At 42.4% G+C, this 25,082-nt stretch overlaps 1 protein-coding gene and 1 pseudogene across 2 annotated transcripts in view; one reads left to right on the top strand and one right to left on the bottom strand.

Annotated features, from left to right (window-relative positions):
* LOC148361950 (uncharacterized) overlaps positions 1 to 25,082 on the bottom strand; it is a 294,325-nt gene that overhangs the window by 98,053 nt on the left and 171,190 nt on the right. The gene's annotated exons all lie outside the window — the stretch shown is intronic.
* LOC148361952 (U2 spliceosomal RNA) lies at positions 1,865 to 2,036 on the top strand (annotated as a pseudogene).

The raw sequence follows: 25,082 nt of genomic DNA on the forward strand, positions 1-25,082 counted from the left end.
GACCGTGGACAGAGACAGAAAAGGCAGGACTCCCACTGACTGTGTTATAGACAGACCAGAAAATTATAGGGATAAAATTCAATGCGAATGGAGGAGGCAAGACCAACTGGGATGATGTGACAGGGAAAGTTAGGCAAACACTTGTTTTTTGGAGCCGAAGAAAACTGACAATAGAGGGGAAGGTCCTAATCATCAAAGCAATCATCCTCCCATTACTTTTATCAATCAGTTTAGTTTTCATGCCCAAAATAAACGTGCTTTTACAACTGCACCGAGCTATCTTTCACTTTATCTGGGGCTCAAAGTGGGAAATGACAAAGAGAGATACAATGAAAAAGAAAAAGGAAAACGCGGGGTAAGGGGTGCCTGACCTCCAGCTCTTCCTGGGGAGCAAATATGTCTCCCTCCACTTCCAAAACGCTGTGGGCCCACCCAACAACCCGAAAAGTCAAAGGATGACCTGGTTCTGGATGGGCTCGTACTTGTGGAAGCTAAAACTTGTACCAAACAATCACTTGATACCAGTGTCCTTTAACTTGCCACCAACACATCTTTTTATTCGGGACTTTTTAAAGAAATTTGATTTAGAAACACTAGAATGTCACACTTTACAAAATCACAGGGCCCTTATTGCTATGGTGCAGGCCCGAGCAACAGTGAGTCCTGTGCGGGGGCTTGCGTTTGGCGGGCCTACAACGGTCTGGAGCAATCTGAATCATCCTGCCCTCCCAAACAGACTACGGGACCTGTCATGGATAGTGGCTCATGAAGTTCTCTCAGTCAGAGCCGTCATGCGCTACCGAGGAATGTCAGCGATAGTGACCTGCCCTGGCTGTGGCGCCCAGGAGTCGGTGAGGCACCATTTTTGGGAGTGCAGCGCTGACGAGGACCTGTAGGCAATAGCCGGCCACCTAGGAAAATTCCCGGACTTGCCTTGAACAGTACGTGCTTTACGGGGTGAGTCTGTCGAAAAGGTCACAGAACGACTTTGCCAAGGACTGGCTCACTCTCGCCGCCATCAAAGACGCCATCTGGACCTCCAGAAAACTGCTGGTAAGGAGGTGCAGACAGATCCCCCCATGGCTGTGCTCCGAATGGCTGCAGATACCATACAATCTGCGAGCGGCAAGCCTAGGACGCAGCCATAAAGAAGAGTTGTCTGCACCCACCCGGAGGACGGAACCGGAGCTCCTCTGTGGTGGTCCGGGCAAACTATTTTAAACTTTTTGGGTGGTTGTGGAAAGTAGAAACAAGAAGGGAGAGGACCCATCTGAGCATCCCGGGCAGAGGACTGGAGGATGCTGCTTGGGAGGGTGGGAAGAAATCCCACTTGAGAAGACAGAGCTGTGCCCCTGCACAATAGTATTGCCCTTTACACGTTAACTGCTGTTAAAAGTCGATAAAAATTGTTCAAACCTCATATTGTTAGAATATGATATCATGAAATTGTGAATGTATTTAATTGCTGTTAAAAGAGTCGATAAAACCTCATATTGTTAGAATATGATATGATATGATATGATATCTATCTATCTATCTATCTATCTATCTATCTATCTATCTATCTATCTATCTATCTATCTATCTATCTATCTATATATCTATCTATCTATCTATCTATCTATCTATCTATCTATCTATCTATCTATCTATCTATCTATCTATCTATCTATCTATCTATCTATCTATCTATCTATCTATCTATCTATCTATCTATCTATCTATCTATCTATCTATCTATCTATCTATATATCTATCTATCTATCTATCTGATGAAATTGTGAATGTGTTTAATTGCTGTTAAAAGTGTCGATAAAAATTGTTCAAACCTCACATTGTTTATTTGCTGTTAAAAGTGTCAATGAAAATTGTTCAAACTCAATTCTGTTCTTATCAGTTTAATATCTGATACGTTCCCGATCCGGATACCATATATTAAATCAAATTTTGGGCTTTGGAGATGGAATAGGGGCTTGCAGTGTCCACTCCACGCATCGACCTGGTATAGCAGTACCTCCAGGAACTGCGTATCCCTCACTCATGTAAACGAAACAAATATAGTAGTGCCGCGAAATCCTATAGTAAACAGAAAGGATCGTCTATGTGGCTGAAATGATGTGTAGAGGAGTGTGGTAGTAGTGATACATTTGGATAGTTTGAGAAGTTAAACTGTGGGAGACACCTGTAGTAGAAATGGATCTGAGCAAGAGTGTGGATATTGAGAGTATTTGGTTGGATTGGACACATGGAAAGGATGGATGTGGAGCGAATGTTGAAGAGGAGCATAAGTAAATGGAACGAGATCAAGAAAGAAGGCTGCGATTGGTGTGGATGGATGGTATTATGAGGTCTAAATCTAGTGGAAGCCAGAGCTCTTGTTGGTGATCGAAATGAGTGGAGAGGTGTTGCAAAAGGACAGTGGGATGTTTGGACATGTTCTAAGGCACATGTGTCAAACTCCCGGCCCGCGGGCCACATCTGGCCCGCCGGGCGATCGTATCCGTCCCTCAAGACCATTTTACATTATTGTTATTAATGGCCCGTTCTCCACCTTGTTCATAACTTGAATCATTAATCCTGTTCAGATACACACAAAGCCAAACCAAAACTGAATTGGATAGTAGTACTTTTCAGAATATATAGTGCACGTTTTCACTACGATTTACAGTCAAGGTGCCACACAAAAAAAAACTCGTTTTGGCTGTACAACGCTAAAGAATCCTTCATATAAAAGCTCACTATATAATCTGTGTTCAGTGTTCAGATACTTTTTGATGAATTCACGGAACAAATTGTAAATAAGCCAAAACACCGGAAGAGAACTTAAAGTTATTTGCTGTTTTCAAGGATTAAAAAGTGCTTGAATTTAGGGTGAAGTGCTGGTAAATGCTTGAATTGAAACGTTTCACACTGCTCTTTGGTGGCTTTGCTTTGCCATTGCATTTCTTCCCTTTTGATTAACGGCAGCTGGCATTAGTTTGTATGGCATCGTCTTATAAAGAGTCATCAGCCCCTTATGGGTAACGCTTAAGAGGATAGGTCAATGCTACACCTAAACAGGGCACTGTGAAATGTGTATCAGTGCATGTATTACGTATCAATCATGCACATTCATTGGGGGTCATGTTAAGGAATTATGTTGGCGTTTTCCAGTAGTAAATTTTAATGCAACTGTGACATGTTACCGTTATTTTACCCAATACCTATATGTGGGGAGATTTTTCAGAAAAATGTTTACACTCGTATTTTCAATATATTGATGATTTACTCAAGCTCTAACAATTTTATGCCGGTATAAATGCACACGCAAGATTAAAAATCACATTTGTAAATCGCTTATTTGTGGCTCTGCAAAAATCACTTGATCCACACGGGATTTTTTCCTTAAATGGTACTGGAGAAATTTTAAAATTAGCTTGGAAAGTCTTTAAAAAGTGCTTGAATTTGGCCATGAAAAAGGTGTGCGAACCTTGAACATGTGAATTTTTAAAATGATAGGTAAAACAAGGTGTCAACACTGTTTTTTTTCTCAGTTTTTTGACTTAAATTTACCTATTTTAAACAGTTTCCCTAGCATTTATTCATCCATTTAAGGACTTAATTGTGTGGACACTTCTTTCATACTTGGCAGCTGTATTTTAATTTGACTATATATTGAACTGAAAATCCTAAATTAAGTTGTTGGTGAAAACGTGTGACGCTCATTAAGAAAAATTATCAGATAACTTGTAAGACTTTCTTTTCTGGCTTCTTTTTTTTCCTGTCAACATTCATTCAACATGGTTTCCAATTAAATTTCATATTTATTAACCTTTAAACCAAAATAATCCTAATTTTTTGTGTTCTGATTAGTGCACTTGCATGATTTTGGCGGAAGTTATGGCCTCAACGTGATCGGCACCAAAATCCACACCATGAAAACACCAAAAGGTAAAATAACGTTTGCCAAAAAAAGCATAGAAAATATTTTAGCAGTTTTCAAATCCTCCTGCCTTTTGCCCTGTGAAAAAACATTGTGTTTTTAAGGCCTCATTAGGGGACATTTTTGTTCTGAAGTTACTGGAATTCTGGCTCTTTTTCAAGAACAGTCCGTTTCATCTCACTAAAATTAGCCAGCTCTTTTGGCTCCCTTACTGCCCCTAAAACAAAATGTCCATCCATCCATCCATCCATCCATTGTCTTCCGCTTTTCCAAGGTCGGGTCGCGGGGGCAGCGGCGTCAAAAGGGAAGCCCAGACGTCCCTATCCCCAGCCACCTCCTCCAGCTCATCCGACGGGACCCTGAGGCGTTCCCAAGCCAGCCAAGAGACACCTCTCCAACGTGTCCTGGGTCGCCCCCGGGGCCTCCTGCCGGTGGGACATGCCCGGAACACCTCCCGAGGGAGGCGTCCAGGAGGCATCCTTTTTAGATGCCCGAGCCACCTCAACTGGCTCCTCTCAACGCGGAGGAGCAGTGGCTCTACACCGAGTTCCTCCTGGATGACTGAGCTTCTCACCTTATCTCTAAGGGAGAACCCAGCCACCCTGCGGAGGAAACTCATTTCGGCCACTTGTATCCGTGATCGTGTTCTTTCAGTCAAGACCCAAAGTTCATGACCATAGGTGAGGGTAGGAACGTAGATCGACCGGTAGATCGAGAGCTTTGCCTTTCGGCTCAGCTCCCTCTTCACCACGACGGACCGGTACAGGGTCTGAATGACGGCTGACGCTGCACCGACCCGTCTGTCGATCTCCCGCTCCATCCTACCCTCACTCGTGAACAAGACCCCAAGATACTTGAACTCCTTCACTTGGGGCAAGACCTCCTCCCCGACACGGAGGGAGCATACCACCCTTTTCCGACTGAGAACTATGGCCTCGGACTTGGAGGTGCTGATCCTCATCCCGGCCGCTTCACACTCGGCTGCGAATCGCTCCAGCGAGAGCTGAAGATCACGGCCTGAGGAAGCCAACAGCACCACGTCATCTGCAAAAAGCAGTGACGCAATGCTGAGGCCCCCAAACCGGACTCCATCCCCGCCAAGGCTGCGCCTAGAAATTCTGTCCATAAAAATTATGAACAGAATCGGTGACAAAGGGCAGCTCTGGCAGAGCCCAACCCTCACCGGGAACGAATCCGACTTACTGCCGGCAATGCGGACCAGACTCTGGCATACAGGGACCGCACAGCCCGGATAAGACTGTGCGGTACCCCATACTCCCAGAGCAACCCCCACAGGGCCTCCCGAAGAACACGGTCGAATGCCTTCTCCAAGTCCACAAAACACATGTAGACCGGACAGGCAAACTCCCATGCACCCTCAAAGACCCCACAGAGTGTATAGAGCAGGTCCAGTGTTCCACGGCCAGGACGAAAACCACACTGTTCCTCCTGAATCCGGGATTCGACTTCCTGGCGGACCCTCCTCTCCAGTACCCCTGAATAGACCTTACCAGGGAGGCTGAGAAGTGTGATTCCCCTGTAGTTGGAACACACTCTCCGGTCCCCCTTCTTTAAGACGGGAACCACCACCCCAGTCTGCCAGTCCAGAGGCACTGTCCCCGATGTCCACGTGATGTTGCAGAGGCGTGTCAATCATGACACGCCCACAACATCCAGAGCCTTAATGAACTCCGGGCGGATCTCATCGACCCCTGGGGCCCTGCCACCGAGGAGTTTTTTGACCACCTCGGTGACTTCAACCCTAAGTGATACGAGAGCCCAACCCAGAGTCCTCAGGCTCTGCTTCCCCAGAGGAAGACGTGTCGGTGGCATTGAGGAGGTCTTCGTAGTATTCCGCCCACCGATTCACAACGTCCCGGGTCGAGGTCAGCAGCTCCCCATCGGCACAATACACAGTGTCGATGGCACAACGCCCTAGAGCCCCCCCCAAGACGCCGGATGGTGCTCCAGAATTTCCTCGAAGCCGTTCGGAAGTCGGCTTCCATGGCCTCGCCAAACACCTCCCATGCCCGAGTTTTTGCCTCGGCAACCGCCGAAGCCGCATTCCGCTTGGCCAGCCGATACCTGCCAGCTGCTTCCAGAGTCCCACAGGCCAGGAAGGCCCAATAAGACTCCGTCTTCAGCTTGACGGCATCCCTCACCGCCGGTGACCACCAACGGGTCTGAGGATTGCCGCCGCGGCAGGCACCGACGACCTTACGGCCACAGCTCCGATCAGCCGCTTCGATAATGGAGGCGCGGAACATGGTCCACTCGGACTCAATGTCCCCCGCCTCCCTCGGGACATTGGCAAAGTTCTGCCGCAGGTGTGAATTGAAACTTCTTCTGACAGGAGATTCTGCCAGCCGTTCCCAACAGACCCTCACAACACGCTTGGGTCTGCCGGGTCGGGCCGGCATCTTCCCCCACCATCGAAGCCAACTCACCACCAGGTGGTGATCAGTTGACAGCTCTGCCCCTCTCTTCACCCGAGTGTCCAGAACATGCGGCCGCAGGTCCGACGAAACGACGACAAAGTCAATCATCGAACTACGGCCTAGGGTGTCCTGGTGCCGTACAGGCGCCGAGCCGTGGAGCAATTAATATGCCCACACTGGCTCTGCGCCTCTCACCACGGGCAACTCCAGAGTGGAAGAGAGTCCAACCCCTCTCGAGAGGACTGGTACCAGAGCCGAAGCCGTGCGTAGAGGTGAGTCCGACTATATCTAGTCGGAATTTCTCAACCTCACGCACCAACCCGGTCTCCTTCCCTGCCAGAGAGGTAACGTTCCATGTCCCAAAAGCCAGTTTCTGTAGCCGGGGATCGTCGCGCCAAGGACCCCTCCCTTGGCCGCTACCCAGCTCTCTACACACCCGACCCCTTTGGCCCCTCCTACAGGTTGTGAGCCCATGGGAAGAGGGTCCCACGTCGTCCCTTCGGGCTGTGCCCGGCCGGCCCCCATGGGTAAGGGTCCGTCCACCAGGCGCTCGCCAGCGGACCCCACTTCCAGGCCTGGCTCCAGAAGAGAAATCGAGGACCAAAGTTTTGTGTCATCATAAGGGGTCTTCTGATCTGCGTTTTGTCTGGCCACTCACCTAGGACCTGTTTGCCATGGGTGACCCTTCCAGGGGCTTAAAGCCCCCGACAACATAGCTCCTAGGATCATTGGGACACACAAACTCCTCCACCACGATAAGGTAGCAGATCAAGGATGTTAAAAAATGTTATCCATAATAATAAAACACTATACTTAGACTAGTCAAGTCAAGTCATTTTTATTTGTATAGCCCTTAATCACAAAGAGTCTCAAAGGGCTTCACAGGTTATTACACATAAGCAGTTTAGGTTATTCATATGCTATAGAGTAGAAGTGAGTTTTAAGCCTAGATTTAAACATTTCCACTGAGGTTGCAGATCGGATCTCAGGGGGAAGAGCATTCCACAACACCGGTGCTGAATACATCATTTTACCACTTGTGTTATATCACTATTTTAATTTTGCTTGGGCAAGACACTGAAGCCCTATTGCCCCCAATAAGGAGGTAGGTGCCTTGCAATGCTGATTCCCTATTGGTGTGTGAGGTTGTGTGTGTGAATGTGTATGTGTGAAGCACATTGTAAAGCGCTTTGGGAGGTCTTCGTTGACTTGAAAAGTGCTATATAAATGCAGACCATTTACCATTCTCTTTCTGTCTCATTTTTCTTTTTTTTCTTTTTCTTTTTCTCCTTTTCGCTTCTATTGTGCTCTGTCTCTCTTACCTTCTCTCCTACTGTATCTTGTTCTGACCCCCAGCTAAAATTAATTTGACACCCCTGCTTTAAGAAAACCCTTTTCCAACCTCATAAATACTATTGTATAGCATATCCTTGTTTTGTAACGCCATAGATGACTATTGCAAGGGAATCAAATCCCTAAATTTTGTGAATTAAATAAATAAATAATTAGCGCGTGCTGGCTAGCCAAGAAGCTTCATTAACTTCTGAAGTGAAGCCAAGAGGATTGATCAACACCCGTCTCATTTTTCTCCTCCCTCGTACCGTCTTCATTTCTATAGCTCTATTCATTAAAGCTAAGAGCCTATTGAACATTGGCCTAATTAATTTGCTTAATATCCCAGAGGCGTGGCGCATGATTGTGAATGCACGCGGGCATTCATGCATGATTAATACCACAATCAAGACGTTTGTTTGTGTTCACGTTTTAGAAACGCGCACACGGTGGCCCGTATCCGACGCTTTAGCGTATTGTGAGTCGGACGGCATTTGCCGACCCAGTTCGCCGTAAATGTCAATGGCGCAGAGAGACAACAAGAGGAACATTGCTCAAGAATTTGAAGAATCTGAATTTGTGTCTAAATGCAGCGCCGTTAGTCTCATGAAAGTGCATTGCCTCTATACGACTTGATTACTAATCCAAGGAAGTTCACGGTGATTAGATTCATATAAAAGCTGTGGTGCAAAGTTTTACCCTTGACTGTCATCTCACAGAGCAAGCGGGAAAGAGCATTGTGTTTTTCTTTAATAAATAATAAATATTAATGGTTGCTGTGTTTAAAATGTTAAAAACAAGGCTTACAAATGATGTGAATTCAAATATTAAAATTACTGAAAATTTATCCTGAAATTCCATTCTAAGACATACTAAAAGTAGATTGAAAGCTGTTCTTGAACTATTTGGAGAACATAGACAGTTTTAGTTTCTCTGGTAAGGTAAAACTGACATTTTTTTAGTAACTGAATTCATCACTGCAAGTGCTACTAACATTGAGTAATCCGAATTGAAATAAATGGAAATACAGGATGGTAGTCTTCCTGCTGGGCATTTCTGCCTGACGCGCCTCCTCCGGCGCCTTTGGAATGCTTGTGTGCCCTGAACACTAGGGCCTGACTGGGTCATCAGCTGGGGACCACCGGTCATTGATGTTTCGCTCCTTTAACCCCTTTAATTAGGATTATTTTGGTCTAAAGGTTAATAAATATGAAATTTAATTGGAAACCATGTTGAATGAATGTTGACAGGAAAAAAAAGAAGCCAACCGTAGTTTAGTGAACTTGTCAAAAAAAGAAACGCAAACTTTTTCCTTCAAATAAAAATCTCCCTGCCAACCCCACTGATGCCCTAGGTGTTACTTGAAGGCCCCCAGTTCCTGTCATTTCTCCGCAGCCACAGCCAGAAGCTGCCCTTTTCCGCCTCTTCTGACAGCTCTTTATTTGCTCTCCGGTTGCCCGCTCCTGTGCATCCAAGGTCGCTGAGCAAGCGGGAGGTTGAGGAGCCCACAAAACCCCTGTACCCCACCTCCACTGTTTTCCAGCCCGCCTCCCTGCACTCGGCTGCCAGGTCTTCTTCTTTCCTCTCGTATGCTGCCTCTATTACCTCCTCCCAAGGGACAGTGAGCTTAACCAGGAGGACCGCATTGCTGACTACAGACCACAGGACAATGCCTGGCCGCAATGCTGTTTCTGCGATCTCCCTGGGGTACTGCAACTGCCTTTCGAGGTCAACTTTCATTCTCCATTCGCTGGCGGGCGAGAGGAGCCTTCCATAGTGTAGCGGGCGAGGGGCATTGGTGTTTAGCGAACGTTGTCGCCAGCCTTTGCAAACTGGATGAGGTGATTTGATGGAGGAGCTGACTGACTGTTTGCCTTCTGTCTGCAACCTACCTCTGCCAGCTTCTTTAGGACGGCATCGTGCCGCCACCTGTAGCGGCCTTGGGAAAGTGCCATCTTGCAGCTTGAGAGGATATGCTAAAGGCTCGCATTGATGGTACTACAGAGGGGGCAGATCGCATCAGTGCCGAACCACAGATGTAGATTTTGGGGGCAGGGTAGTGTGTTGTACGTTGCCCGGATCAGAAAGCTGAGCCTGGCTTGAGGGATCTTCCACAGGTCACGCAACGACAAAGGCCTGTCCATGACCCCTTCTCAAGTTGTCCAGATGCCCTGTCTGCTCTGGGAAACCGCTTTGATGGTATGGCGTTACACAGATAGAGAAGGTTTTTGTTCTTGCCTGAAATTTTTTTTTGCAATTACATGCCTGCAAATGAGTGTAGTATGGGCATCTGAGCTGAAAAACAGCTGGGACAATAGCACGAAACCATACATTGTTGCCGTTCAAATTTGATTGTATTTTACACATGTTTCTAAAGATATATCAAGGCGTTTATAAAAGTGACCATTTGGAGAGGACCAATTGACAACCCTAAAAACTTTGCATTTGTTTGTTTTCCTTTGGTCAATTCTTATACATTGTGAAAGAGTTGTAAATGTTTGACCTCTTTCCAGAAGTGAGCCACTGATTGCTGACACATGCCTGCAATAATCACACATAAAAATTGATCCCTGGATGCATTATGCATGTTTATTTCTGGCTCTGATTTGAATATACATTGTAAATATGCTAATATTTATGTTGGGAATTTCTTTAGTAAAGCAATGCGTCAATCATTTGAATCGGTCACTACTGATTAAAGATTTTTGGAACCAAAAATATGAAGTAAGTCATGTCCATTATTTCAATACGGGCTCTATTAGGCTATTGCAGGGTGTGGACAGTGTAAAAATAAGCTTGCAATTGGTCAAGAGTGGCGTCAATGTCAAAGTGAGTTACGGGGCAAAACAGACAGATTACAACAAGGATCGTCAAACGATACAAAAATGCTTTAGGCATTTTGTTGTTTTTGTTTTTTAATCTGTTGGCATTATTGTGTTGTTTGTAGTAAATACTTTACATGTTTGGATTCACTGAACTTTCCTGTATGTAATGAGACTAGATTTGTGAAGAATTGTTTCATTAGTGAAATACTAGGGCACTTTTTTTGGTGAGTTATACCAGCTTTATAGGTTTTGGGTACCTTTGTTTTAGACTGAATGATCGTGATATTTCTGTGAGGAGTGCATTTTGAAATGGTCAATATGTCTTGAATCCCAAGAGTTTAACCTTTGTAATGATATGTTTCAAGGCAATGGCGTAACTTTTTATTGGCCTCCAAACAATCTCTTTTGATTTATTGCCATATTTCAGGATTTAAACCTTTATAAACAAAATCTATATTTTTCTAGAAATCAACTACATGTGAGACGCAATCATGAAAGCATACCAAATTTACTCAACATTTTATACTGTGCTGAAAAATAAAAACATTGAAAAGCAAGGGTTATTTAATCCCTCTTTGAGTTAATACTTTCTACAATCTAATTTGCTGCAATCACAACCACAAGTTTCCAACAGATTTTCTGCCAGAATTGCCCTGCATTAGGCTCTATCCATCTTCCTAGCATCTCTAACAAACATCCCAGTCCCTGCTGAGGAAAAGCAACCCCATATCGTGATGCTGCCACCACCATGTTGACAGTGAGAAGGGTATTTCCAGGGTGATGTGCAGTGTTACTCTTACGCCAAACATAACAGTTTGCATTCAGCCCTTAATGTTCACTTTTGGTCTCATCTGACCAGAGCACACATGTGATTTGTGTTGTTTGTGTTTATATATATGTGTGTGTGTATGTATGTGTGTATATACACTGGTGAGCAAAATTAGAGAACAATTGAATAAAAATGCCATCTTTACTGCTCAACAGTTCAAAAACATCCTGTTTTGTCTACACCATGCAACTACAACATCTTTTTACAAAATGGATAAGGCATTTCAACAACAAAAAAACTATATATTGCCCAAAATGCATTGATCAAAATTACAGGGAGTGCAGAATTATTAGGCAAGTTGTATTTTGACCACATCATCCTCTTTATGCATGTTGTCTTACTCCAAGCTGTATAGGCTCGAAAGCCTACTACCAATTAAGCATATCAGGTGATGTGCATCTCTGTAATGAGAAGGGGTGTGGTCTAATGACATCAACACCCTATATCAGGTGTGCATAATTATTAGGCAACTTCCTTTCCTTTGGCAAAATGGGTCAGAAGAGGGACTTGACAGGCTCTGAAAAGTCAAAAATAGTGAGATATCTTGCAGAGGGATGCAGCACTCTTAAAATTGCCAAGCCTCTGAAGCGTGATCATCGAACAATCAAGCGTTACATTCAAAATAGTCAACAGGGTCGCAAGAAGCGTGTAGAAAAACCAAGGCGCAAAATAACTGCCCGTGAACTGAGAAAAGTCAAGCGTACAGCTGCCAAGATGCCACTTGCCACCAGTTTTGCCATATTTCAGAGCTGCAACATCACTGGAGTGCCCAAAAGCACAAGGTGTGCAATACTCAGAGACATGGACAAGGTAAGAAAGGCTGAAAAACGACCACCACTGAACAAGACACACAAGCTGAAACGTCAAGACTGGGCCAAGAAAAATCTCAAGACGGATTTTTCTAAGGTTTTATGGACTGATGAAATGAGAGTGAGTCTTGATGGGCCAGATGGATGGGCCCGTGGCTGGATCGGTAAAGGGCAGAGAGCTCCAGTCCGCCTCAGACGCCAGCAAGGTGGAGGTGGGGTACTGGTATGGGCTGGTATCATCAAAGATGAGCTTGTGGGGCCTTTTCGGGTTGAGGATGGACTCAAGCTCAACTCCCAGTCCTACTGCCAGTTTCTGGAAGACACCTTCTTCAAGCAGTGGTACAGGAAGAAGTCCGCATCCTTCAAGAAAAACATGATTTTCATGCAGGACAACGCTCCATCACACGCATCCAAGTACTCCACTGGCAAGAAAGGGTCTAAAAGAAGAAAAACTAATGACATGGCCTCCTTGTTCACCTGATCTGAACCCCATAGAGAACCTGTGGTCCCTCATCAAATGTGAAATTTACAAGGAGGGAAAACAGTACACCTCTCTGAACAGTGTCTGGGAGGCTGTGGTTGCTGCTGCACGCAATGTTGATCGTGAACAGATCAAAGCACTGACAGAATCCATGGATGGCAGGCTTTTGAGTGTCCTTGCAAAGAAAGGTGGCTATATTGGTCACTGATTTGTTTTTTGTTTTGTTTTTGAATGTCAGAAATGTATTTGTGAATGTTGAGCTGTTATATTGGTTTCCCTGATGAAAATAAATAATTGAAATGGGTATACATTTGTTTTTTGTTAAGTTGCCTAATAATTATGCACAGTAATAGTCACCTGCACACACAGATATCCTCCTAAAATAGCTAAAACTAAAAAAGCCCCACTCCAACTTCCAAAATATTCAGCTTTGATATTAATGAGACTTTTGGGTTCATTAAGAACATGGTTGTTGTTCAATAATAAAATTAATCCTCAAAAATACAACTTGCCTAATAATTCTGCACTCCCTGTAGATACCACTTTCAGGTTCCTTACCATCAATGGTGCTAATCTAGCAAAGGATGCTAATTTCCTTGATTATCTGTCAACCACTATTTAACTTGTACTCTAACTGCCAGTTTCACCGACTTTGCAAAATAGTGGGCTGTTCTAAAGCGATAGAAAGCCTCTAGTAGCAGTTAATCCAGATTAAAACATATGGAACCCTATCAGCCATAGCAATACAAGTTGATCGTTTCAAATCTGCAATTTCAAGAATATTACATATGAAGAAAACTACAAACTCATTCAAGTCATCCACGGAAGACAAATGCAAGAATGGACAGGTCAATGTGAAGGACGTCAATGGTTGACAGTTTCCACACTGCATCTGGAATTTCTTCCCAGTTCAGTGCTGAACATGGTAAGGATCTGTCTCACCTTACAGTGTCTTGCCATTTAACACTATTTAAACTAAAGGCCTACGTTGCAATGACAAATTCATTAGAAAAGAAAAAAAAAACTAGACAGAGATTAGCTGAGGAGCATGTTGTGTGGACAGAGGAGAACTGGTCCAAAATTCACTTATTGATGAAAGCAAATTAAGTTTATTTGTGTCATATGAGAAGCATTACAGTATATATGTCACGACATTGCAAAAAGACTAAACACAAAGGGTGTAAAAAATAAAAAGTCAGTGGAAGGTGGAGGAGAAAGTGTCATAGTTTTGGGCATGTTTTCTGCAGCAGGAGTTGGGTCTCTTGCACAGCTCCATGGCTGAGTGAATGTAAATGTGCATCAGAACCCCTTCAACAGCACATAGTTTCTTATTTGTGTTTTTCACCTATTCAGCCCGCAGTCACCATGCAGGACAATCCTCAAAACAGGAAAATAATTTCCTTGAAACTAAAAACATTGAATTAATGGCATGGCCTGTCCAAAGTCCTGATCTGAATCCATTAGAAAACCTCTGGAAAATCCTTGGTGACAAAGTTATGGTCAATAAACCCACTACAATCACTGAACTGTGAAGGAGGCTAAAAGAGGAATGGATTAAAGTCACACCAGAGAGACTAGTGCTATCCTGTTGCCGCAGATGTGCGAAAGTCATTAATAGCAGAGACTTAAACACTTTTTAACATTTACTGACTGTTGTAACGTTACAAAAAAAATACCAAGTCATTACTCTCTACTTTCGATCAGTGCGTTTTCAGATTTATTTATTTTTGTGTGAAATGCCTTTTGTCGTTTTGTGAAAAACTTGAAATGTTATGTTTGTACGTGTAATAATTAATAAAGCCAAATTCCTTTTAAACTATAATGCATTGCATTTATTATATTGTTCTCTCGTTCTGTCATACTTAACATATTGTGCAGAAGTCTGGGGCAATGATTACAAAAGTTCACTACAGCCCCTTTTTATCCTTCAAAAACGTGCACTAAGAACCATAAACAGGGTGGGGTATCGGGATCACACTAATATTTTGTTCATGCAGTCCAAATTATTAAAATTGGATGATTTAATAAATTTTTTCACTTCACAACTGTTATTTAAGGTCAACAAAAACATGTGCCAGAAAACATCCCAAAATTATTCATTCGGAATGAGGGAAATTAAAACTTGAGGGGCTGTAGTAAATTCAAAATCCCAAAGGTGAGAACAACCAGGAAAAGTATGTGTGTGTTTGCGTGTGGAGTCAAACTTTGGAATAATTTACAAGATGAGATCAAACAATGTCCAACTTTTCATGTTCAAATTTAAATACAAAAAAACATTACTGGCGAAATACAGAGATGAAGAAAATGGGATGTGAGTGGGATTGGAAATACTGCGTTTAAAACTATGGTTAACTTATTGTTATTGTCGCTATAATTATATCATAACTGTTATTATAAATATTGTGTTTATTTTTATTATTGTTATTATCATTGGTGCCGCAGTGATAATTGGTAACTAGTGGCATTATGACGTTGATGTCACAAAGCGGAGCGGGGAACAGGAAATAAGAACTCCTTTGCGTAGACTTACTCACACAATTTATTGGGGGAGGATGAGAAGGGTGCGCACACTCGATCCGGGGATCGATGGTCGCGGAGTGGATTAGAAATCCAAACAAAGGAAAAGTTTGTCCAAAACGGATCAGACCAAAAACAAAACAAAGCAGGCTCAAACGCAGGCAAAATTACAATCCAGGCATTTCTCAGAATCAAACAGAACTTGCAGGAATCTCACAGAATGCCACACCGAAGTTCCACAAGTATAACAAGGTTTAACAAACGATCTGGCAAAGCACATTTCAAAAGAGCACGTTTAAGTACCCACAGAAGTAATCAGTCAATGCGAGTCAGCCGGTGTCAATGGGCGGGGCCAGCTGGGCGCCATGGAAACCGTGCAAGACATGACAGTTGAGGGATGGGTATTACGAAGAATAGTGTATAAAATATGTGATTATTGTAATTATTATAAGTATTGATATCTGACCTATGTAATAAGTATATCCATGAGATGTTGTTATATTAGACACAAGAGGAGAAGAGGATTTGTAAAATGTATTTAATAGGAAAGATAAAGACGTAGGGAAAATAAGCATCTGCTTCTGAATACCCCTTTTCGAACATGTTTTGTAACATTATTTTGTTGTGACTCATTGTTTTTGTCCTGTTTTTATTTCAATGTTCGAAATATAGTTTTCATTAAATATATAGGGCAGCTTTCAATTTCATGACCTTCTGTGTCATAAAAATAAGAGCATTACTTTTCTTTTTGCGACATGTCCACTTTTTTCTGGTTAAGGAAAAATAATACAACAGTGCAAAACTATTTTTGTTATTTTATCTGAAAACAGTTTTACTAATTAAAATGTCAGTGAGCAACATAAAACTCATAACTCATATTATATTTGAAAATAAAGTATATAGATTTTTGTGAAAGAAAATCCAATTCCTTTTCTAAAAAAGACACTTGCCAGGCCCTTCTACCATATCTAAATACAAACTGTCATGTTATGAACTTTAATTACTTGTATTTCTTTTCATGTTTTTGTTCAGTCACATCGAGATATTTTGTTCCTGCATTTAATTTCCTGTACTCATTGTCATGACATTCTAGTGGTGTTGTCTAGTGATGTCCTTCCTACTTTCATGTTTTTCTCTGTTAGAGCGTGTAGGTGTTGAAACATTGTGAATAGGTTATACCGTATTCATATTTGAGAGTGTTCTTTTCCTCTCCTTTCTTCCTTTCCTGTTTTGTTCAGTTAGTGCAAGCTGGTATTCACTCACTACCCAGTTTGTCTTTCTTTCTTGATTTGTTCAGTGAGTTAGTTTGTGTCCCTACACATCTTGCACAGTCTTACTTTCATGATTTGTTATTTTGGATCAAGTTTGTGTTTCAGCATCATGTAGCAGGGAGGTTTAGTCCAATCTTTTCTCTTGGAATTATGAAAATCCTTGTAAAATTATTGTTATGATACTGTACACTATTTGAAAATGTTTTATTTTTTTGTAAACTATTCTTCTCTCTCCAAAATCTTTTTTGTATCTACATTTACGGGATCTGCTTCTCCGGTAGTGCTGTAACCTGACACAAACTATTACTTAGTACATCTTACAACAAAAGAGTTATATTATATAAAATCGAAGCTGGCTCACATGACACACCAACAATAAAAAAAGAGGAAATTGATATCTACGCTTGTTTTTTTCTATTTCTAAACAGCAAATTCAACTTCGCAGGGTTATTTTAAAAGGATTACGCCGGCGATTACATAAGGGGTGTAGCCTCTTGTGTTTTTACTGCTTGTTCCCACATTCCAGCCTCTTTGTCCCAATTCTTCGCACTCACTCTCTCTTCTGCTCTTTTTGTCATTCCTGGCAAACACATTTTATCATGGCCGTAGCGGGCAACAGCGGACCCTCTCTTTGCCGTATTAACATTTCAATCGGGCTTGTAGTCAGGGGGCAAAGAAAATAAACTGGAGTGGGCTCATGCCTTTTGCTCCCTTAAACTGTGTGCAACTGCAACGCTGTCTTTCTTCGACTTCAAAAAGTGAATGGCAGCCTGAGTGCTTTTGTAGCACGGAAGGCAACTTTGCTTTGTCTGAAGAACATCCTGGGATTGGATATGTGGACTGGCCTGTGAACTCATGGGAAAAGTGTGTGCATATTAGAGAAAGGGAAGGTGGCTGTGGGGAGGGCGTGGGGGAGGATCTGGGGGTCATTTAGAAAGTATTTGAATTGTAGAAAACTGAAATAGGTATAAATAAAGATCTAATTACCACACAACATTGTATTTAATTACACATATCTTTATTATTTATAAATTATTTAACAATTGTATTCACTATTTATTTTTACTAACAAATCTGTAATATTTTTCATAGGGATGCAGGATAATTATGGGCTCGATCGTTATTGTCAAGTTGTTTGGTTTTGGTTTGATATTGTCCTCAGTTTACACTCCAACTTGCGAGAGTTTTGGTCAAGCAAGGACTGTTTCCCCACAATGTTTTTTATTAAGGTTTGAGGTGATGATGAAGGGGTTCTTACTTATTTGTACAGCGACCTTGGGTGTCCTGAAAGGCGCTTCGAAATACAATGTATTATTATTATTATTCCTTGTTACAGTAGTAGAGGCCTTGGTAATGGATTGGTTACAGTTGGATAAGAAATAGTAGTTATCAGTTTAAAAACCTTAATCACGAGAGCAGAAACACACAATGCTTCAAGTTAAAAAATACAATTTATAAAAATCACTAATTACTGTGATTAAAAATAACCACAAATGAAATTCAATGCCTAAGTAGCTTAGCATCAGGTGGGCTCATCACAGACAACTTGAGGTTTGAGATTGAACTAAACTTAAAAGCAAGTAACTCAAATAACCATTAAACATGGGCATCATTAACCTACTAAATGTACAAAGAAGTAATTAAATTGATCATATTTACTTTTCTATCTACCTTTGTCATATCCCTCAAGAGGGGTGACCGACAGATAGACAAACACATACAAATACAAAGAAAATAAAAAAGGGGGAAAAATAGCAAAACACACACACAAACATTTTTGGACCATGGCCAACCCAAATGCCCAAACACCCAAACAAGTTAGGCACCTCGGCACCTGAGTTGGTCATGTTTTCGTCCCTCCAGATGAAACGGGACACAAGAAAGTGGCCATGTCACTCGGGTCAGGGTGACACAACACACTCTTTTGTTCAACAGCAGGGCCCGACAGCTTTCACTGGTTTACCGCTGCCGCATCAGACAGGTGCCCTGCCCATCCCTTAGAACATGTCCAAACATCCCACTATCCTTTTGCAACACCTCTCCACTCATTCCTATCACCAACAAGAGCTCTAGCTTCCACTACATTTAGGCTGATTCCCATTCTTCGCACTTTCACTCGCTATGTGCCCTAGTCACTCGGTTTTGCCCGTTCACGTGAAAATGGGTTGGGTCTCGATACTCTCTAGACCTAGGAAGAAGTGCCCTCAAACCATGTCAGAACCACTTCAGACGGAGGGAGCTCTTTACCTCACTTGGAAGCTAAGTGACTACCCAGAAGGCAATGCGAATTCTCAATATCAACAAACATGCCTGGAAAGGAACCGCACAAATGTAAGTAGTTTTCCACAACTACGCATGTACCGTATTTTCCGCACTATGAGGCGCACCGGGCGCACCCCGAAAAAAATAGTTTTTGGTCCCATTTTTCACATACATAAGGCGCTACAATTGAAACGTCGACAAAACAGTCAGATAGTTCAGTCAAACTTATTACCCCCTTAACATTCCGAAAGCTTGCAAAGACGCAAATACGTGTCGAGAACACGTGCGGATGCGGTGACCGTACGATGTCACTCAAATGCATCGTTCCATCATTCGGAAGGTTAAAGTCTTGGGATTCAAGAAATGCCAACCATTCCTTAGTTTCTATTTTCTTTTTCGCTCGCAACTTTACTGTGCATATGACAATAAACACTTGGAATTGAGTTTAATTTAAAAATAGACACTCCATTCCATCCATTATCTGCACCGCTTATCACAGTAACATCGAGTTCAGTTTGAAACAAGATACAAGGATAATATATAGCCGGAGTAGCTCACCGAAGTCGTTGTGTTCATAATAATGTGCAGCCAATGTCCTCTTATATCTGTGAGTGTAGTAAATCCAGGAGAATAAAATATTTACAAATACAGTGTAGTAAAAAATGCTTTCTGTATGCCGTCAACCACGTGCTATACACATTCATCTTTTTCGGCCAATTGCAGGCTTTGTTTTGCCGTTTAAGCCAATGCCAGCCTGTAAATGATAAAAAGGATCCGCCCCTTGACCTTCGGATAACTTTAGCCAATAGTGATCGATTCAACTGATGATTGACACATCTTTTTTGGCCAATTGGAGGCTTTGTTTTGCCGTTCAAGCCAATGCCAGCCTGTAAATGATAAAAAGGATCTGCCCCTTGACCTCCGAATAACTTTAGCCAATAGTGATCGATTCAAATGATGATTGACACATTGGTTAGCCAATGAAACGCCGGTAAATAAATCCCAGCATACACCGCGGACTACTTGGCGTTCGGGGGAAAATCTAGTCGGCGGCTGCAAGTTAGTTGGAAGACTTTGCGACCTAATGTTGATCCATAAATAAGGCGCACTGTATTATAAGGCGCATGGTCAGCTTTTGAAAAAAATAAAGGCTTTTAGGTGCGCCTTATAGTGCGGAAAATACGGTATTTGCAACGAAATATATTGAGATATCTTAGTTAGACGTAAATGCAATAGAAAATCGTATTTTCGCGTTAAAACATGAACATTGCAAAATCGCCACTTTACGAAGTGCACAAATCTACCGAGGGAGCTGCCAAAAAAAGATCTTCACGCTACAAACTGTAAAGTAGGATAACTGTGCAGAAAATCATGGTTCAGTCCATCCCTGTTTTTATCTTAAACGAGTGCTTTTACATCTACATGGCCAGTCGCTAAAGCAGCATAGTCACAATAACGTTCTGGATATATGCGCTTGTTTACTGCACACAATTTCGGGTGTCGTGTTTTATTTACAATATGATTCTTTCATGTGAGATCAGAATGCATTAGTTTTCATCATGCATCATGAGTAATGTCTCCGAATTTCACGTGGAAATACAGTTGAAACAAATTACTATCACATAGTCCACTGCCTTCTCTGTAAACACATATTAAGTAAACTAATTACCTTCTCAAAATGTTGTCCAAATGTGGAGACAATTCTAAAGCATATGTGATGCTAGCCAATAGAAGGTTCTTACAGCCATAAGAATAACATGTCAATTTTATGTATCTATTCACTATCAAATAATTATCCAGAACACATCCTATAATTTCCTGTCTCACATCAACTTGTTGAGCATCCTATACACAGTTGTTTTTGTACAATACACCAGCATTAAGTAATTCTTGTTTTTTCCACCCAACCTAAAGGCCACTGTAGAACGTCCCGTGGAAGAGCTGCTCACCATCACAGCTACCACACCATCCACACCACCGGGCACGTCGTCGGCATCTTCCAATCCGGCGCCAAACCCCAAATCACCCAGAAAAAAAAGGATGCACGATACACTCCCTGACTTTTTGAAAGAGGAGTCTGCCGGAGTGAAGAAAAGGCTCGAGGAAACTGTGGCCAAAACTGAGCGGTTCCTGTCCTTTTTGGGAAGCTCGTGGGCAAATTTCCAAAACAGTGACATCTCTGCAATGTTTCCCATTGTTTTATAAAAGGAAAATATTGTATTTTATTATGAACTCAAAGAAGTTCCAGTTTGTGTTTTCCCGCTATATGGAAGTATTGGTATATTTTTGTTACAATTTGTGACACATTATTTATTTACTATTATGTATTTCGCCCTAATGTGAGTTTGTTTTTCTGAAAGTAAACTATTATTTAAGCTGGAGTGATTTGTTGTTGTTTTCTGTCCAACAGTCACATAGTTCACAAACAGCATCTCACATCATTATGAAATAAACCACCAAGGTGTTACTCAAAATAAAGATGTTTATTGAATAGTAATACAGAAAAGCACAGGATGCAAATGTGGGTCTGACTTCCAGAGCCTAAAACATGGCTTTTGAGCAATTTATTCCATATTAACTGTGGACAATTCTGTGTACGGCGGACCTGGGAACCCTGAAGACCCGTGACACCACACGGTAGGACAGACCGTGGGCCAGCCAGTACACGTAGATCAGGACCTCCAGCCATGGCCCTGTTCCCTCTTTAGCAGCTCCTGCAGGGCCCACATGACCTTCTTGCTCAACCTTTAAGTCCTGAATGAGTTCTGACTCCACATCGAATCATAAGCACAGGATGGGAACATTCCTGTCCAACCTGTCCACGCTTATGGGACGGCCACTCTGGAACACAATAGATAACATAAACAATTTAGACATAAATGTGGGCATAGAAAAGAAAAAGACAGCTTTTACTGTGATGTAAGCATCATGAAAAAATGTTGAAATTACCTTTTTTATATCCAATGACAACTCTTTTGAATTAAATTCTTTATGAACTAAGGTTTTTGGGTCATACAGGGAAGTTTGGTGACGATATTATGTCAGCTTAAGGGTCAGGTGGACTGTTCTTGTGTTTGTTTACTTTTCGTCATGTCACACATTAAAGACCCCTACTATATGTCATAAAATGGAATTAAGATACTAATAAGTAGATTGCCATTTATATCTACACAAACATAGGGTATTATGTGAACCTGCGTTGTATGTTAACCCTTACTGTATTTGACCGAACGGATCATTTTAATGAGTATACGTACCTTGTAAAGATGAATCAGCGCTTAATAGCGCCGAAGCTGTCTTCAGTATAGCACATTTCTCCTCCGTTGATTGGAGACACGGAAAAGATGATGAGATTTCAGGCAATCGATAATAACACAGCTGTAGCGGGCATTTTTAACGTTGCACGAACTCTCCAACTGCCACACCACAGGTTGAGACTCGAGTTGTTTACATGTGACGTAGACCAATACGTCACTGAGGTCTACAGCCAATTCGTATTACGGCCATCTACTGGACTGGGGTGGAACCTTGCAAGTGTCGTCCAATTTCCTAGGGGACATTCTCCACTTTGCACTCCACTCACCAAGGGCACTTGCCTATGGAGGGACCTTATCGGAGGGTTCTCAGGGCCAAGTGAGAGGAATGGGATTGGGCCTTAGGACTCTTTCCTCCAGTGCACTCATAACACCATCATCCATGTCAATCGCGGCCTTCCTCTTTGTCTCTTTCCATTTACTTCTGCTCTGTAGATCCTCTTCAACATTCGCTCCTCATCCATCCTCTCCATGTGTCCAAACCAACCTAGTACTCTCTTATCCACACGCTTGCTCAGTTCCACTACTACTCCGTTTCTGTCTTTCACAATTTCATTTCTCAATCTATCCGATCTTGTCACTCCTAACATACTCCTCAAACACTTCATCTCAAAAACATTTAATTTTATTCTCCAATCTGCGTTCGGACTCCAAGTCTCTGCACCATACAACACAGTCGGCACAATCATACTCTCATACAGTCCCCTCTTAACATTCATACTCATACTCTTGCTCATCACTCTCCTCAGAGCACCCAAAACCTTGCTTCCTTGATTCCCCTCAGTGAAATACCTCGCACTCCATTCAACCAACTGCAGCCACATAACAACCCAAGTACCTAAAGCTTTCAACTTCTTCCAGCACCTGTCCATGCAACCTTATTTCTAACGCCATGCCCACTCCATCACGTGAACACTTCATCACCTTACTCTTCCCAACATTCACACATAACTTACGTCTATCACATACTCTTCCAAACTCCATTACCAACCTTCTCAATGTTTCCTCAGAATCAGCCACAAGCGCTGTGTCATCTACTCTTGCATTCACCTCTCTCACCACGCCATACATGAACACATTAAACAGCCATACTGACATCACACACCCCTGTCTCACACCAGTCAACACAGGGAACCACTCACTTGTCTCACTCCCTACTCTTCAATGCTTAAAACAACTTTCCATCCACTCCATACATTACCATCACCTGCCACAATGCCTCTCTATCAATTCTGTCATATGCCTTTTCCAAATCCATGAAAGCCAAATCAACATCCTTACCTTTTGCAAAATATTTCTCACACACCTGTCGTACTGCAATCACCTGATCCACACATCCTCCGCCTTTCCTGAAACCACTCTGCTCCTCCATCACCACCTCATCCGTTCTTCCTCTCACTCTCTTAATCAAGACTCTTCCATACAGTTTACCCGACACAGACAACAAACTGATACCTCTCGAATTGCTACATTCATACTTATCACCTTTACCCTCATACGATGGCACCACACATGCACGACACCAATCTACAGGAACCACACCACTTAAAAAGCATACATTCAACAAGCGTACTAACCAGTCAATCATAGCTGTGACACCTTTTTTCAAGCATTCAGCAGTACAACCATCCTTCCCCCCTTTCATTTCTTTCACTGCCTCTTGCACCTCCCGTGTTTCCACAGGCTTCACATTAAAATCACCCACTACGGGCATTCTCTCCATACAATTGATCGCCTCGACCCTCAATTCTCTCCCATCCTCCACATTTAGCAACTCCTCAAAATACTACCCATCTCGTCCTGACTGCACTAGCGCTAACCAGCAATCTACCATCCTTATCTTTCACTTTCTCTTCCTTTCCAGACTCGCTCTTTCTTACAATTTTCACTTCTTGCCACAACACTTTTCTCCTTTCCTCAAAGTTCACTCCTATCTTTGGACACCATTCATCATTTGCTTTCCTTTTTGCTGCTTCCACTGCCACTTTTACCAACCTTTTCTTCACTTTATACCTTTCATACGCATCACCACTCTTATCTTGCAGCCAATCCTCAAAGGCACGTCTGATTTCTGTCACAGCCTCTGATACCTCATCATTCCACCATTCACTTCATTTCCTAATACCTCGACCAACTTTTCTCATTCCACACACTTCGTTTGCACTCCTCAACACTGCCTCTTTAAACCACTTCCATTCCATTTGTACACTCTCCACTTCTCTTCTACTAATCCATTCATACTCTTTCCCTATCCTCTCTTTTAACTCTTTCCTTTTCTGTCTTATTCAACTCTGACATTTTCACACTCTTCTTATAACTAGCCCTCCACGATCCATCTATTGTTTTCCTTCCACATCAAAATGATCAGACAAACCACTCATTTCACCTCTGTAAACATGCACATCCAACAATCTACTTAACATCCCTTTCCTAACCACTACATAATCCATCAGTGCTCTGTCCACCATCTCACCACAATCTACTCTGACAAAGGTATACTTATTCACGTGAGGTCATCTGACTGGCCTGGTGTGACAGCTTGCTGAAATATAAAGTAGCTCTTGCCTCAGCTAAAGCATCGTTTTTCTCTAAGATTATTGTTAAACATAAGAATAATCCGAAAGTTTTGTTTGACTCAGTAGCGAAATTTACCAGACAACAACTTAACCCAAATAGTTGTACTTATTCTTCTAACGACAATATGGAATTTTTTAATAAAAAGATTCAATTAATCAGGAATGAAATTTTAAAAGGACGCTCTGTATCCTCCACCTATCTCAAAGATGTGGAGGTGTTAGGTAAGGACCGTGTGGGCGGTTGTTTAGAAACATTCTCCAGTTTCAATGATTTGTCCCTTGATAATCTAACACAGATGGTCAGTAGGGCCAAACAAACTACATGCCTGCTCGATCCGTTTCCAGCTTCACTGGTCAAGGATCTGTTTGGGATCTTAGGACCATCAGTTTTAAATATTATTAATATATAGCTATCCTCGGGTATTGTTCCTGTAGCCTTCAAGTCTGCCGTCATTAAACCCACGCTTAAGCGACCTAAGCTTGACCCAGAAAGCCTAGGTAATTAT

The sequence above is a fragment of the Urocampus carinirostris genome, chromosome 8, assembly GCF_059441175.1.
Source record: "Urocampus carinirostris isolate Australia breed hairy pipefish chromosome 8, RoL_Ucar_1.0, whole genome shotgun sequence".
NCBI lineage: Eukaryota > Metazoa > Chordata > Actinopteri > Syngnathiformes > Syngnathidae > Urocampus > Urocampus carinirostris.